Below are 18,610 nucleotides of genomic sequence, written 5' to 3'. Positions count from 1 at the left end.
GTATCCTGGGGAAAGGAAGGAGAGCTTAATTCTTTAAATGACTTAACCTAATCCCACAAGTATATAATGACCTTTGTGGTTTCTTCTGTAAATTTACCACTATGGAATGTACACTTAGTAGGTGCCTAGTAAGTACTGATAAATCAAATTGAACTAAATCCGACCTGTTTTTCTTTTCCAACTCTATTATTTTTACTAGGTACATTTTTAGTTTTCATGAATACACACACACATCTGACCAGTTTTTTTAAATAAATCTAGATTGTTTTTAGTAAATGTATTTCTTTTATTTATTTATTATTTTTTAATGTATTTATTTTTGGCTGCATTGGGTCTTCGTTGCTGTGCAGGCTTTCTCTAGTTGTGGCGAGCCGGGGCTACTCTTCATTGTGGTGTGCGGGCTTCTCATTGCAGTGGCTTCTCTTGTTGCAGAGCTCGGGCTCTAGGCACACGGGCTTCAGTAGTTGTGGCACGTGGGCTCAGTAATTGTGGCTCGTGGGCTCTAGAGCACAGGCTCAGTAGTTGTGGCACACGGGCTTAGTTGCTCCTTGGCATGTGGGATCTTTCCACCAGGACTTGAACACGTGTCTCCTGCATTGGCAGGCAGATTCTTAACCACTGTGCCACCAGGGAAGCCCCATCTGTGGGTTTTTTATGTTCTCTGCCATTGTTCCAGAGCTTTTACTGTGTTGTTTAGGAAAAACATTTTCAGACAAAATGTAGACTACCTAGAGGTAACTGGGCTTCAAAGTGTTTATGCACTAGGATATTAATTTCCATTTCAGAGTATTCCTTTTTACACAAGATGGATGTTCTGCTTTCAATTTATTAGCTGCATAAATGAGCTTATCCATTTCTAATTTTGACTTAATATAAAAAGCATCAAATTTTAGGTTTCATCCATCTAATTTTCATTTTGTATAATTATTTCTGGTAAGCTGATTTTAGTTTATGCCATCTGTTCATCAGGTTCAGGCAGATAATATTAAAGGTATATATTGGCCAATATCTGAATATCCACATTCATAAGTCACGCCACATTTCTGAGAAATCCATAGTGGATTCTGAGGCTGCTCCCTGAGAGAAGACTGTTACCAGAGCTAAATACAGGAGTGAGAATTCCTCTGTCCGCTGTGCTGTCTCCAGTTGTGTTTGGAAGTGTATGGTTTCTTCTCACAGGCCTTTCTTACCTTAGGCCAAAATGTAAGCGTTACTTTAATAACTTCTTTTCTCCTTAGCCTCAGAGCCATCTTGGAAAGCTCTCTTTTCTCTTCTTTGCCTTATCAGTTCACTCTAAAGTGCTGGAGAAGCGGAACACCTCAGGTATGTTAGCAAGTGGGCCTGTTACAAGCATACCCATCACTTGAAAAAGTGTGGAATCCTGTCGCACAGGCGAAAGTTTATGAGATTTAGATAATTCAACCTCATTTGCCTCCAGCTTTTAAAGGCTGCCCTCTGCCTCTCCAAACTTTATGCACAATGGTTAAGTCCTTTTTGAAAGAGCCCATGTCTCAGCAACTTTGAAAACCATAGACACACACACCCCCGCCAAAAAAAAAGAATGCTTTTTTTCTTTCTTCTTTTGTCAAACAAATGAACAATCACTTTAGAGACTTTTTCCAGAATTAGTGTAACACCCCTCCTTAAGTCACAGCAAAATTTCCTACTTACCAAGAAACTTTCTGGCAAAATATTTGCTAAACATACCTATTGCAAACAATGCCAAGATTTTCAGATGCGATCATTGATGAAAAGAGGCACAGCTAAGGCAGCCAATTTTTTTTGTTCATGTGATGTATCATTTTGCTGATTGTCTTCAACTTGGTGATAGCATTACCTCTTCAGGCTGCACAGGTCAAAATATTAGTCTTCTGCAATGACCCTTTGCCTTCCCAAACTTTTAAATTATTATAAAATAAATATTGTTTACTACAGTAAAAAAAAAAAAAAACAAGAAAATATTCTAATTTTCCTCCTTATTTCAGAGCAGTCAACCTTTTAGTTATAATTATGAGCGATTTCAAAATGTCAAGCAAGTTAACAGGATTTCATTGCTATCTTTAAGAAGATAAAGCTGACATCATATACAAAAGGAGACATTGCAACAGAATTATATTAGTAGTAAAAACACTAAGAATAATAACAAGAGACAACATCTATATCATGCTTCATATTTGCCAGGTCCCTTCCTAAATGCTGTACTATATCCACACGTGTTAGCTTCCAACAATCCTATGAAGAGAGTACTGTTTTTTGTTTTGTTTTGTCTTTTTATTTTTTTTTTGAATTTTATTTATTTTTTATACAGCAGGTTCTTATTAGTGATCTATTTTATACATATTAGTGTATACATGCCAATCCCAATCTCCCAATTCATCACACCACCACCACCACCCCCCGCCACTTTCCTCCCCTTGGTGTCCACATGTTTGTTCTCTGTATTTGTGTCTCTGTTTCTGCCCTGCAACGAGGTTCATCTGTACCATTTTGCTAGGTTCCACATATATGTGTTAATATACGATATTTGTTTTTCTCTTTCTGACTTACTTCACTCTATATGACAGTCTTAGATCCATCCACGTCTCTACAAATGACACAATTTTGTTCCTTTTTATGGCTGAGTAATATTCCATTGTATATATGTACCACATCTTCTGTGTCCATTTGTCTGTCGATAAAACCATAATTCAAAAAGACACGTGCACCCCAATGTTCATTGCAGCACTCTTTACAATAGCCGGGTCATGGAAGCAACCTAAATGCCCATTGAGAGTATTGTTTTTATCCTCAATTTGAAGATGAGAAAAAGGAGTCAGAGAGGGTTTACATAATGACTGACCTAAAGTAGCGCACTGGGGGGTGAAAAGGTGGAGTCAGAATTCAAAGGCAGGCAATCTAGTTCCAGAATCTGTCCTCTTATCTGCTGTGAAATGCTGTCTAAGCATTAAAAACCAGTACATTCAGGTTCAAGTCACATTTTCATTCATTCATTTATTCTTTTTTTTTTTGTGGGATAATATGCGTAACATCCAGGTGACAATCTTAACTGTTCTTAAGTGTGCAGTTTAGTGTCATTAATACATTCACATGTTGTGCAACCGTGACCACCATCCATCTGCAGAACTCTTTTCATCTGTACCCACTGGGAAACTCTGTACTCATTAAACAATAACTCCCAATTCCCCTCTCCCCATAACCCCTGACAATTATTGTTCTGCTTTCTGTTTCTACGATCTTGACTGACTTAGGTCCTTCATATATTGGAATTATACAATATCTGTCCGTCCTTTTGTGTCTGGTTTATTTCACTTAGCATAATTTCCTCAAGGTTCATCTTATTGTAGCATATGTTAGATTCTGCTTCCTTTTAAAGTCTGTATAATATTCTATTGTATGTATATACCACATTTTGTTTATCTATTCATCCTTTGATAGTTCCTTGGGTCGCTTCTACCTTTTGGCTATTATGCATAATGCTACTATGAACATGAATGTACAAATATCAATTTGAGACTCTGCTTTTGATTTGACCTGGTATATGCCCACACGTGGGATTGCTGGATCATATGAAAATTTTATTTTTAATTTTGCAAGGAACCACCGTACTGTTTGTCATAGTGGTTGCATCGTTTTACAATCCCACCAACAGTGCATAAGGGTCCATTTTATCTACATCCTTGTCAACACTTGTTATTTTCTCTTGCTGTTAATAGTAACCATCCTAATGGCTGGGAGGCAGCAAACTCCTTCTTAATCAGTCACGTAAACTGGTACACACACGTTGTGAACATAGCCAGTGTTACTCAAAAGTAAATTTCCTAAGTATTTTCTTACTTCTTGTTTGTATCTATAGTTTACAAACTAGATGGGCCCCCAGATCGCTCTGCATATCACTGAATATGAAGACAAACACAGTTATTCAAACGTTATATATATATATATATATATATATATATATATATATAAAACACTTGTTTTACATATAGATACATTAGACTTTATGTATTTAACTTTTGTGTCTCTCATGGAAAATAGGACAAACATATTTAAACAGATAGCTTCTCTCCCATTTCCAAAGTGTGGAATTTTCAATTCAGAAGGAGCCATTATCTCATGTCAAAGTTGAGGAAACTGAAGTCCAGACAGGTGAAGTGATTGGTCCCAAGTTGCAAATCTAGTTCGAGCCTGATCCAGCCTAGAATCCTTTTCTCGAAGCTTTACTCCATCCAGTGCCCCATCCAACCTCTGTAAGATATTATCCAATGTCTGTAAGATAATATCTACAATATCTTACTATGATATCTATAATCTATAGCATTACGCATTATATTATAGATGTTAATAGGATACTTTCAGTTTAAGATCATTCCCATCTCCCATATGGAGTTCAGATGTGAGCCATCTCCCACCAGTTTTCCAGTTATACTGTTTGCTATAGGTATATTTGTTTTTAGATTGTGAATTGAGATGCATATTCAGCTTAAAAACTGTGAAAGGTTCTTTTAAAATTTCATTTGCACTCAAGATGCTGAGTGTGAAAGACATAAGTTCATCTCTAACTCTCCATAGTCCTTAGCATAGAGATGATGACCCTGACATGTCACTGATATTTTTAGAACTAATGGCAAAGTGTCTTTTTTTTTTCCTTCTGCTGAATACACCACAGACAGCCACAGTTCATTGGGCTGGAGAGTTTCAGCTGTATAACTAAAAATAGATGCCTCTGTGAAACACTAACAAAGACAATGTCAATTTCCCTAAACCACCAAAAAAAACATGTTTTAAAACAAATCTACTACATTTCAGTTGTGCAAAATGTCTACTTTATTCGCCTCCTGGCTGGGCTTTTAGGGGACTCCTTTTGTTTTAATACCTTTGGTTTTCAAATCCATCACTTCAGGATTGTGTGATTTGTGCCACTCACACTGTTGAAAGAAACTGCAGTTGTTTATGCCCTTGCAATGAAATTGTAAACTGAGCTTTCGTTTCAACGCGCAAATAAGCAACTAATAAGTTAGCATCATGCACCTTTTGGTAGGAAGAAAGCCTAGACTAAGTGCAGTGTTTCGTCACTATCACCTGAACATCCCTCCAGGCTTGTAGCACTATTTTAAGCACTCTGTGCCCCTATTTTTTGTTTTTGTTGGGGAGGGTATAAATTTTTTTAGTTCATATTCAGATACGTTGTTGTGTTTTTTTAAAAACTATTAAGATTTACAGAAGTCCAGAAAGTCTTTTTTTTAATGTTCTTTTTGGGGATGCTTGGAGTCCCTTCAGGGATACCATTGTGCTTTTCCCATATTTGGAAGAAAATAAAAGAAAGACATGGACTCTTTGCTTTACAGAAGCCACATTATCAGAAGCCTGCTTCCTTGAGGTCCATGTACTAGATGGCCTCAAGAGACAGCCTGCTTCTTGGATGTTCTTGTAGCAATAAGAAGAACCCCCCTGCGCACCCCCCAGCAAATTCAAAGATTCATAGGAATGCCTACTGAAATCACTTTGATTGGGGAATGATGTCACATTGTGATGCCAGTGTGTTGGTTATTTTCCAGCAAACTCAGCCTTTCCTAGATATTTTATTTAATGTTTATAAGAGATATTATACTGCCCTGAACTCTGATTATTCAGCACCATATCTAATACATAGATGGGCACTCAATAAATATTTTAGAAAAATATGTGGTACTTATATTACATGTGCCTTACTTATATCTCAAATACTATCTACAAAAATTAGCAGCCAGGGTTTTATGCCAGATAAATAAACATCTGTACAAAGCATAAGCAAATGTATCTCTACTATAAGGTATAAATTAATTTAACTATTTCTGGTAATATGATTTGATTCTAATTTATGAATTGTATTTTTTTTTTTTTCTTTTTGCGGTATGTGGGCCTCTCACTGTTGTGGCCTCTCCCGTTGCGGAGCACAGGCTCCGGATGCGCAGGCCCAGCGGCCATGGCTCACGGGCCCAGCCGCTCCGCGGCATATGGGATCCTCCCAGACCGGGGCACGAACCTGTATCCCCTGCATCGGCAGGCGGACTCTTAACCACTGCGCCACCAGGGAGGCCCTATGAATTGTATTTTGTTTATTTGTTTCACCTAGAAGTTAACATTCTTGGTAATTTCAGATACGTATTGCCTATTGATCATACAGCATTTTGTAGTATGCTTGAGATGAATTTAAGTTTAACAGATTTGAGTGATTGATGGCCTGTGAAAAGCTTCATAGTTGTAAGTTAGAGATAGAAATAAGCTACAGAGCCCAAAAGCAGTGAATCCTCAAGAGACAGATAGGACAGTCAAGTTTCAGAGCCCCTTGACTGGTCAATTTCACACACGGAGACACACACACATGCACACATACATACACACATAGGCACCCCTTCCTTGGATTTTCTTCAGATTAATACGGTCCATAGGGTACTGAAGTAAATAATGAATGCAGTGAACTCCACAGTCCCCATAGAACCAAAAATTTAAAAAAATAAGGTGCTACTTTTTCATGGAAATCCAGAAAGGGGCAAGAGAAAAGGTAGGAGAACAAATCATATTTTCTAGTTTAATTTCTGCAGATCACGGGTCTTAATGCTCAAAACAATGAACGTATACTTCTCTCCTTCTCAGCATTACTGCCGCGACTGCAAACATAACCAGGCATGCATGCCTACTGATAATAACAACAACCAACATTCATTGATCATGTGCTGTGTACCAGGCACCTTGATAAGCCCTTCACATGGGTGTTTTTTTTTAACATGGGTATTTTTGTTTAAGCATCGTACCAGTCACATAAGATGCGTCTCTTATTTTTATCTTCATTTTATACATAAGGAAAACACAGCTCAGAGAATAAGAGAAACGAGCCCAGTGTCATGAAGATGGCAAAGGACAGAATCAGAACTCCAACCAAAGTTAATATTTCACTCCGGACCACTCAGTGTTAACTGGCTAGTTGTCGCCCAGAGGACAGGGTTTACTCCAGGGCAACTGATTTGAGCTCAAAGGCAAGTGAATGCCTTTTCAGTAAAATATGAATATTCTTGGATCTTAAAAAATATTTAATTTTATACACGATTTATTTGTTTCATTTCGACTTCTCAAGAGTGTTAGTTGTTTGGTTCATTTCTCAATTATTAGAAGGTCAAAGAGCTGTATTTCATAGAAGAAAACATTTAAATCATGAATCTAGAATGTTTACTGTGGTGGTAAGGATGTAGGCCGGCACATGGAAGCTCACTGAAATTTCAAATAGGAAGGATGAAGACGGGTGAGCACAAAATCCCAGGGAGCTGCCCCAACTCACTGTTGGATAAATGGGGGGCAGAACTGCTGCAGGGGGAACTTAAGGATAGTTTTTTACCTTCACGGTATGTGATTTTACTGCTGACGCAGAGTAGTATTTTTATCTCAAGAGACTTGCTTCTTATCAGGAAGGAGTGAAGAGTTTAAGCCATGAGGAAAAGCACAAGTGATCTGGAGAAAAAGTGCCTTAGTGAGAGCATTGTTTTCTTTTTTCCCTCCCGTTAAGAGAATACTGCAGAAACAGAAACAGACTCACAGACATAGAGAACAGACATGTGGTTGCCAAGGAGGGGTGGGTGTCAGGGAGGGATGGATTGGGAGTTCAGGATTAGCAGATGCAAACCATTATATATAGAATTAATAAACAAGTTCCTACTGTATAGCACAGGGAACTATATTCAATATCCTGTGATAATCCATTCTTTTTCATATTTTTATTTTTGTATTTATATTATACTATATATCATATTATATTATTCATATTCAGTTATATATACATATAACTGAATCACTTTGCTGTATAGCAAAAATTAACAACATTGTAAATCACCTATACTTCAATAAAATTTTAAAAATAAAGAGAATACTGAAGGATTAAGCAGGTAAACCCTAATGCCATCTACAACCTCATATTCCTGGAGAGCATATCTTTGACAAGTATGTATCCTCTTTCTATATCTGAGTAATAAAGAAGTTAACATCTGTTGCAATCCAATCATCTATCTGTATACACAGTTTTTATAGCAGTTAGAAGGAAAAACAAGTAAAAATATTTAGTGATGAATTGTCAGTGTGAGCCTGTATCATGAATACCATATTAGGTATTCTTTTATGTTTCCCGTTATCGAGTATTATTGATAGAAGCCTTTGAATTGAACCCGTTTTCATTATAACATTAGGGTGAGGAGCCATAAATATGCTTACCTTAGTGTAGGAGACCAAATCATTTGTAAACCTGCTCTGCAAAAATTGAAGACAGACCCTGTCTCTTCACAACAGGCTTGACTGTATTAACTTATAGGAGATTATGGTCAATCACCCTTGTAGAAAAAAGATTGGATACTGTTTCAGCTTTCAAATCCCTTTTTTTAGTATTAGCAAGAGACTCATTTCTTTCCAAGTGAATTCTCTGGAAAAAAAAACCCACATAACTATGCATTTACTGGAAATGTACTGAACTATTCACATTTAATTCAGAAACTCAGCATGCATAGTACCTATAGTTGGGTCTAACTTATGATCCATAACTCACCTCCCCCCGCCACAATGTGTCTCAAACTTGCCATGTCACATTGATATGGTTACCATGATTAATTACTTAAATATTTAATATTTTAAAACCCAGATCTCCCCAAATAGTTCACGTCTCTCTAGTTTGGCCGATCACACATTATTAGAGGTGCTTAAGTTGCAGGTGATGTCAAGTGCAGTTTCTCTCTGGTATCAGTGGTAAGCACATTCAAGGTTAGGTGCAACTCATAGCTCCTTGGTCGGCTTATTTAATGATTCTAATACGGCTCTTGTTATGATGTTGGGTTGCAGAAATAGTGTGAGAAGTTATTAAAGGTGAATGTATCTCGTTTTGTTCAGTAAAAAAAAATCAGCTCATATTTTCTCTTGAAGCATTTTTTGTCCTCTTGTTAGATGAGAAGAGATGGTGAAAGGGAGAAGCATGAACTGAGTTCTTACTCTACTCTAAGCATGTACTCCACAATCTGCATGGTTTTACTTGGACTTCACAATCACCCTGTGAAAGTGTTATTATTCTGATTGACAGATGAGGGTCAGCATGGGAAGGAACATGCCCAAGGTCACAGAGCTACTGAATGACAAAGCTGGGGTTTATCAGTATCTGCCTTAATCCAAAGCCCGTGAATGTCCAGGGAGAATGACTAAATAAAGATTCTGATTCTTAATGATATTGATCTAAATGTGATCTTTCTTAAGAAAGAAAAGATCTAATGATGACCGATTTCACATCTAAACCCCCAGTCTGGCTATATTTTCTATCCTTTAGACTATAAGATTATAGACTGTCCTTGAAGAGGAAGTAAAGCTGAACTTACCAATATGGTTCCCTTTGCCTGGCTCTGAAAGGTCCCTAAAGGTAGTTTGACATTGCAGTGTTCAGAGACAGCTGAACTCTTCCTCCTACACTCCTAACTCCCCTTCTGCTGTCTTCCTGTGTGGCTGAAGAACACTGCTTCCTACCTACTGTCATCACAAGACAGCCCTACTGCTCCAGGTTCAGTTGGTTTTTGGAGAGGCACGGCAAGAACTTTTCATCACACTCATGTCTACCTAGTCTTACAGTTCCACAGTGTCTGATATCCATAACAGAAAAGAGTAAGTTGAATTAATGGAGTCCCAAAACCTACATGCGTCTCAATACATACAATGCGACAAATTTCTTGTTGCTATTTTTTGGAAGATTCTTATTGGCTGTAATTATATTAGTCATTGACATCTTGCATTGTGATAACATCTTCCAAGGAATACATTTACAAATGATAGCTAAATATATTTTTACTCTTCCTGTTAGGTAAAAATAAATAAATGGATATGGAAGTATTTTTTACAAACTTTAAAAAAAAGTTTTTCATATTTATTTAATTTATTTCTTTATTTTTGTCACTGTGTTGGGTCTTAGTTGCAGCACGCGGGATCTTTGATAAGGCATACGGGATATTTTTTGTTGCGGTGCTCAGGCTTCTCTCTAGTTGTGGCATGCAGATTTTCTCTCTCTAGTTGTGGTGCACAGGCTCCAGGGCGCATGGGCTCTGTAGTTGTGGCACGCGGGTTCCAGAGCTCGTGGGCTCTGTAGTTTGCGGCACGCAGACTCTCTCATTGAGGCACGCGAGCTCAGTAGTCATGGTGTGTGTAAGCTTAGTTGCCCCACGGCATATGGGATCCCAGCTCCCCGACCATGGGTCGAACCCATGTCCCCTGCACTGGAAGGCGGATTCTTTACCACTGGACCAGCAGGGACGTCCCTTTACAAATGTTTTGACTTCCAATTTTCCAAAAATATTGTTTTCAATGGAAAATGATTTTGTGAAAGCGTATCTTTAACTTTTTCTTTCAGGATCATGAAAATCACTTATTCATGTATGGGCCATATTCTGACATATTTGTACAATGTCACTAATGGTTTTCTTCTTTGAGCGGCTTCTCCCCATCCCTTTCGATTGTGTGTGAGGAGGCCTCAGCTGAACAGGAATTTGTGGGAAGTGTTTTGGACTTAAGCCTTTTGCGATTGTATCCTGGTGTTATATGTGCCATCGAGGCAAGCATCACAGGATGAACCAGAGGGTGCCCAGCCAGTTTTGAAGAAATGAATCCTAACTTTGGATTCAGCAGTTAGTACAGCACCTTGATCCTTAAATCACATGCTCACCATAGTTAAAATAAAATTTAGAAAAAGAATGGAAGATAAGCTTTTCTTGCTCTCTTTGTGGGGGGGGGAGGAAATAGTGGCCTTATGCCTTTTCAGAGGAGTCTTCAAAGATACCTTTTAAAACATTCCACCTTCTAAATAGAACCCCTCCTAAACATCATAGAAGCTGGAGAAAGTATTTATTCCCTTTCATAGTTGTTACAGCAAATATAAGGCTGGAATTAAGAGGAAGATAAGAACTTATTTTATAGAGTACCATGGTACTGAATCAACTGAAATAAAATTTTATGTGTTAGGTTATTCTACTGGCCCTGCATAATTTATGTATGTGGTGGAAGTTTTCATACAATATAGCATTCAGGTTGATTAAATATTTGGCCAAATCTTATAGTTTGAAGTAATGAAGTTAACTAGAAGCTTGATCAGAAATATAAACCCATACACTGGCATCTATTCTATTCACATTTCATTACAGGAATTTTTCTGGAAGGATGGTCCACCATGAGTGCAAACAGGGCTTTTAGGAGTTCTTGAATTTTCAGAAATAAGAATATTCTGCCTTGCAACACTAGAATGTCTGTGTGTGCTCTACTCAGAAATTAGGCGTAAGATGAACTCTAAAATATTAGACATGGAGGAAAGGGAGAAAAATAAAACTCCATGTGTTCAGAAACTGTCCACTTTGTATTGAAAATCCGAATGAAATGATCAGGCTCTCTGCAATCCATTGACATATATTTTTGATAGCTAGAATAGTTTGCCTGTGACAGCATCCTTATTATTTCTTTCCATACTTCTTAGAAATAGGAAACCCAAAACCTACAGTGCTCAGAAAGCTATCAGACAAAGCTGGGTTTCATCCTATTCTTCTAAAATGTGTAGCAATTCTCTCTTTGTGATGGAATCAAGCATCAAATATAGATATTTACTGTTCTAATACCACTTTCTCACTTAGGCAATTTATAGGAACCTGTACATTGAATCACTGGTTGTTGTATGCATTCCCACCATGTCTTCCTCCTATCAGTTTAGCAGTCTTACCATTTAATATGCACAGGAAGAGCAAGCAAATAGTCTTTTAAAATTGTGACACTTCCATGATAGAAAACACTTCTGTTAAACTCAGTTGAATAGTCTACTTTACCATATTGAAAAATTGTCAGTTGTAAACATCTCTGTCCTCCCAAATGATGCATAATTAAAATTCTTTAATTCTGACTTTCTGTTTTCCTGTATTAAAAATGAAAAGCGCCTTTAGATTTGCATAGAAACTTTAAACACTATCCTAATCAAATTATTCCATCAGACACTCTACCAGGAGTGTTTAATCTTGACAATAGATAAAAAGTAAAAGTTTGTGTGTGTGTGTTTTTAATCTGAAGTTAGACCAATAGGAAGATCATCAAACCAGGGATTAGTCCTAGCACTGCATCAAAATGCACATTTTATGTCTGTGTAATTAGGTTTTAATAAACATGTTTGATGGTTACTTAAAAAACATATTTTTCAATGCAGAAATGGCATTGTATAAACTACAGTAAAAAGAGACTCTTGCAAGACTATTTGTTTTTTAATTACAGTCTGATGATGATAAGCATTTGTTATTTTCCCAAGTAAAGATTAATGTTATAAATCAGTTTTCTAAATCTGAGGCTTAAATGCAATATGTTAGACACAACTCTGACTGTCTGTTATCATCAAGTCTGGCTTTTCTGGAATATTTATCGTTGTGTGTAACCTTTTAATTGGGGCCACAGGTTTTAAAGTGCTTCCATGGTTTATGATGCTAGTGTTAGACTTAATGAGTCATTAGCCATTAACAAATTACTTCTGTGATTATTTTTCTGATTGCCAGTTAAGTTTTTATTTCATTCTTAGCCCTTTACATTTTTAGTTACAATCGATTTTTATTGGCAGTTGAAAACCTAAACTATTTTAGTGAAAATATGACATCAAGATTCTTTTAGCTGTGTATGTTTATTAAAAGAAACTATACAGAATAGAAACTTGATATGGGCACAGTCACAACTGGAATCTTATGTTTGTTTTACCAAACAAGAGATTCCTTATTTCTATTTTGGAAAAACTGCAAATGAGTTTTGTTTCATCAGAATCTTATAAATTTACCATATTTTTAGTATTCATTATCTTCCTTTATACTTCTGTCTATACACATCATATTTTCCAAAAATGACTTTTTTAAAATAAATGATCTTTACAAGTTTAATAGTTCAAATTCTCTTATATCCACAATAAAATGTTGCAATGATCAGTGAGCCCCGAACAGTCTACTAGAAAAGATTACTTGTGTCAATCATTTGTGAATACAAAGCTTTCTGCATGGACTGGAACCAAATGGGCATTAAAATTTTCTGCCATAATGAAGCTTTAATAAGCCAGTGATATAAGGTTTTGCAGTAATAGATGGTGACCAACACAGAAATCAAGTTAGCAGACCTTAAACACAAATTATATTTATCTATATTGACAAATATAACCGCTTATTTTATGTGGCTGCAGTGCAATTATAGATCAACATTGTTCTTCCAAATATGTCAGTAGAGCCTTTGAATTCCATTATGATTCTGATATTCCATATTATGGTGCATTCAAAAATTAAGTGCAGTATTCACAGTGCTTGTTTTTGGCTTAGAGGTGAGGTAGGGTAGTTCTTTTCCTCAAAATCTATTTGCAGTTAATTTGGTTTGGTTTTAATTTTTGTGTTTCGACTTAGAGAGAAAGATTCTTTTCCGATTGCGGGACTAAAGGAACACAGTGTAGTATTTTCTAGTTAATCTGATCAGAATATGGGTCTAAGAATGACAGTACGTTCCATGGAGGGGAAGTTAGAGGAGTTGCCTTTACTCCGTGATCTGAAAAGAACCAGTCAGTGCCTTGGTATGCTATCACCAAGTATCACATGACCTGTCATGGAGGCAGGGAAGCAACACAAGGTGATTATAGTCATTTACAATCAAGTAGAAAGGGATTCTGCAGTAAAATTAAGAAACTACTAATTCTTTTTTTTTTTTTTTTTTTTTTTTTGTGGTACACGGGCCTCTCACTGTTGTGGCCTCTCCTATTGCGGAGCACAGGCTCCGGACGCACAGGCTCAGTGGCCATGGCTCACGGGCCCAGCCGCCCAGTGGCATGTGGGATCTTCCCGGAACTTTAAATGAACCTGTGTCCCCTGCATCAGCAGGCGGACTCTCAACCACTGCACCACCAGGGAAGCCCCCCGCCCTTTTTTTTTTTGAAACTACTAATTCTTTTAAAATTTATAGAGGCCTAGCTAAGTAAGGAGGTCTATCTTCTGGAAAGGGGTTATCAGTTTGGTTGTGGAAATTTGATGAAAGAGCCACCATTGAATTGCCAAGGCATCTGTGTTCTTTTTCTGCTGTATCATTAGAAAGCTGAATGATTCTGAACAAGTGCTTTAGAATTGCTGGACTTTAATTTTTAGGGAAAGTGTTAAAAATATATATATGAATCTACAAGACCTTGGCTTTTCTAGAGAGGATTCCTTCACTCAGAAAGCATGTAGTCCATATTATAAAGGTACTTCTACTTAACGGCATGGCCTTGTTTCCTAACTCTGCAAATTGGTAGTAGTTCTTCCTTGTTAAGTTATACAGATCAAGTCAGACTGGGATATTTGTCAGTTAGACTTGTAAGTACAGTCATAGTTTGTTGTCCTTTTGGGTATGAGCTAGCTAGCATCCTCTCCCATTAAATAGGGCTTTCCGAATGTTTGTAAAGAGGGAATGGATTTTTAGCTCTTTTCTAAAGAGGATAGATAGATGATACATAGATAAATAGATACATAGATAAGAGCATGGTGGTGGGAACAAAGAAGTGAATTACTATAGTAACAAAACTCTAAGAATGAAAGTAATACAAGGTTCATTACTATAAGAATTCGAATTCAATCAGCTACACTGATTGATGCAGCCATCTCCAACAAAAAAAAATTTAGTTCTGAAGTGTACAGAATATTAAATTTGATAAGATAATTGCAATTTTATGATTTCAAGATGGTTGCCACCTCTTCGAAGTGTCAAATAATTACCATACACATTCAACAGAACCGCATGAATGCTTCCTATGGCATTCCCACAGCTCTTGTTAGACACGCAGGTGTGTGGTGATAGACACACGACTGTGGTACCTATAACAGTGAAAAAGTCAAGAGAGATTTTATGTTAAAAATCTAGAGGAGGTAAAAAAATAATCTCCAATTCATAGCATTGCAGTAGTGGAAAAAGAACTCGATTAAGTGTCAGGAGACAGTAGATTGAGTCCCAGCCGTGTGATACAAGGAAAATCACTTTCTTTCTCTGAGCCTCAGTTTCAGGGAATCTTTTCCTTGACATGCAACTCCATTCCTGGCAAAGCAGGCTGGAGACCCCATTTACTCATCCATCTTTTGCTCTTTAGACCTTGTGTGGTGTCTGGAAGTTGATGGTAATCAAGCCACAGAGTCGAGGTCTCCTATGCACTATTCTCCCTTTAATGTTCAGAGTCAAGACTTCCTGCATTTTCTTTTTCACTGAAGTTGTCCAGTGTAGAAATTCCAATTCCAGCTCTCTGTGGCCCTCAGCTGGGCATGTGGTTCTTTAAGGGAGTAGTTGTAAAAGAGAAACTTAAAGGAAACATCTCAAAAGTTAAATCCCTGTAGGGTTTTCACCAAATTAACTCCCCCTTTTATACCTTGGATTGGAAATATAGACAGTGTTCTAAGTGTAAAGTAAAACACTGTTCTGAAGCCTTCTTTTACAAGCCTGCTACTTTTCTTGCTGCAATTATTTAATCTTGTTTTGACAGTGGACAGAACACAGAATTTGTTGGACTTTTATTTCAAATTAGCAGCTGTCTGGAATAAAAATTTTTCATTACTCTCCATCATGCCTAAAATGGCCTGGTTTGCTTGACTGAGGATGTTATACTATCGGTTCAGGAACAGAAATGGTCTTGCCTTCGTTGCTTTAGAGTGATGGTCAAAGAAGATGGTGGTGGTGATGGAGAGGTGACGGTTTCCTCCCTCTCTGTCATATCTGTAACGTTCCATTTATCTTTCTACAAAGGCTTTATCTGAAGAAAAATTAAAAGTAAAAAAAAAACCTTCATGCTAAACAGGCAGTTTAATTGGTTCTGCTATTTTTGGAAACTAGAAGATAAATGCTACGTGTGAAGTTAATAAACCATAATTGGAATTTGCTTAAGAGCATTCTTTCATTCCACATGGAGCCATCCACTGCAGGAAGCAATAGGACCTGCCTGGGATTCAGGAATATGTAAGCCCCTTTCCCAAGAACAGCCGTGACTTTCTCCGTGACCTTGAGGAATTTAATAACTTCTCTATGTCCCTGCTGGACAATAAACAAATAGGGGTGTGAATAGAAAAGCTAAAAACAAACACAGTAACAAAAAAACTGAATTTTCAGTTCTTGCATGATAACACTATCATACGTGTGTTAACATTTACCAGTTTCCCACCTCTGTATAGTACTTTCTCCAAAAAAAAAAAGAAAGCTTAATATCTTTATGATTTTATGATGAATTTTTTTTTTTTTTCTTTTTGCGGTATGTGGGCCTCTCACTGTTGTGGCCTCTCCCGTTGCGGAGCACAGGCTCCGGATGCGCAGGCCCAGCGGCCATGGCTCACGGGCCCAGCCGCTCCGCGGCATATGGGATCCTCCCAGACCGGGGCACGAACCCGTATCCCCTGCATCGGCAGGCGGACTCTCAACCACTGCGCCACCAGGGAGGCCCTATGATGAATATTGAGCTGGGTACCTACATAGACTTATTGTGAGTAGTAAGTGCCCTTTAGGTTTTGCATATTATATAGATGTGACTGTCCACCCTGCTGGAGCTATTTGCCAAATGTATATAATCATTCTCATTGTGTTACTGTTAATGAGATAAATAGATAGATAGATGATAGATGTAATATATATCTATATCTATATAGATATGTTGATATACAGTTGATCCTTCAACAATATAGGTTTGAACTGCACGGGGCCACTTACATGAGGATTTTTTTAAACATTTTTTTTATAATTCTATAAATGTTTTTTCTCTTCCTTATGATTTTCTTAATAGCATTTTCTTTTCTCTAGTTTATTATTTAAGAATGCAGTATATAATACATATAACATACAAAATCTGTTAATCAACTGTTGAAGTTATCAGTAAGGCTTCTGGTCAACACTAGACTATTACTAGTTAAGGATTGGGGGATTCAAAAGTTATAAGCAGATTTTAACCTCTATCCTCCATGTTACTCTAGGGTCAACTGTAATCTCTGGGATTAAGAGATTCACTCCCCTCCTCATATATTTATGTGGGAGCAGGCCCTGGGCCGTAGCAAATACTTGATGAACAGCAGCATATGGAAAGATAAAGAGCTTTGCAATGGACCTGGGTTCCAATTCCAATTCTCATCTTACTAACTGTGCAAGTATGAGCAGGTTCTCAAACTCTTTGATTCTCAGATTCCCATCGGTAAAATTATTTTTTTCTTAACAGCATTCATAAAGAATTACAGATTTCATTTAGCTTGAATATAAAGTGATCTCAGGAAAAAAAGCTGTCCCATTAGCCAAATGATGAAATTTTAAAAATAAAAACATTTTTGGCCAAGTTAATTGTGAAAACTTTTACAGGTAGATGAAATAGTTGTGTACACTTATAGTCTTTATTTAGTTATACAAAATTTTAACTGTACTGTATAGTCAAACTGTAACACAATATCCATGTGATAGCTTTAATTACACATTCATACTTAATATTAATGTCTTTGTTAACTAATGCAGGTTTTCAGAACTCTCATCTTCACTTCATTCTGAGGGTTCTGGGATATAGCAATTCATTAATTCATGCATGTTATCAATTTTATTCCAAGCCACAAAAATCCATTACAACTCTTAGTTTTTTCATTAATTCCATAGGCAAATGTTTATCTCCATAGGAAGCAGTTACTACATGTTTTTTAAGAGAGATGCATAGAAGATTTATCAACATGCTTATTTGCAGGCTGTAGAAATCCTGGAAAAATGATAAAATCTACATTATTTTTAAAGTTTCTCTCCCTTTTTTCAGTGATTACAGTGTAGTCAGTGGACCTCCAAAAGTTTGCAAACAGCATCATTTGAAATGCTAATGTATCTTCCGCAAGCATAGTATGTTGTGAAAGTAATGTAATTGATAGGACATACCATAAAATTATAAACACAAATATATGCAATACCTGCTTTCTAAGAGATATCTCTTTTGGTGGGCACTTATCTTAAACTTAGGTTTAGGGCCTCCCTGGTGGCGCAGTGGTTGAGAGTCCGCCTGCCGATGCAGGGGATACGGGTTCGTGCCCCGGTCTGGGAGGATCCCATATGCCGCGGAGCGGCTGGGCCCGTGAGCCATGGCCGCTGGGCCTGCGCATCCGGAGCCTGTGCTCCGCAACGGGAGAGGCCACAACAGTGAGAGGCCCACATACCGCAAAAAGAAAAAAAAAACAAAAAAAAAACTTAGGTTTATATGGAAATATGTTTAATGCAAGTAAGATGACATAGTTAAAATTACTAAATAATATGTAGACTGCTAAAGAATCAGATACCTAGAATGTACCTAGAATAGCATTTCTCCAAATTTTAGTTGCAAGATCCCTTTACACACTTAAAAATATTGACCCAAAGAAATTTTGTGTATGTATATTAAAATTACATCTATCAATATTTACTATATTAAAAATTAAAACTGAGAAATATTTAACATTTATTAATTTTAAAATAGGTATAATAAACTCATCACATGTTAATATAAAGAACATGCTTTATGAAAAATAAGTATATTTCAAAAAATTTAGTAGAAGAATGACATTATTTTGTTCTTTCTAAATAT

At 37.0% G+C, this 18,610-nt stretch overlaps 1 protein-coding gene across 2 annotated transcripts in view; it reads left to right on the top strand.

Moving 5' to 3' along the window:
* Nucleotides 1-18,610, top strand: part of TENM2 (teneurin transmembrane protein 2) — a 1,009,203-nt gene that overhangs the window by 157,176 nt on the left and 833,417 nt on the right. The window lies entirely within an intron of this gene.

Source organism: Mesoplodon densirostris, chromosome 3, assembly GCF_025265405.1.
Source record: "Mesoplodon densirostris isolate mMesDen1 chromosome 3, mMesDen1 primary haplotype, whole genome shotgun sequence".
NCBI classification, from domain to species: Eukaryota; Metazoa; Chordata; class Mammalia; order Artiodactyla; family Ziphiidae; genus Mesoplodon; species Mesoplodon densirostris.
The sequence above is the reverse complement of the archived record's forward strand: the minus strand, read 5'-3'. Positions and strand labels throughout refer to the sequence as shown.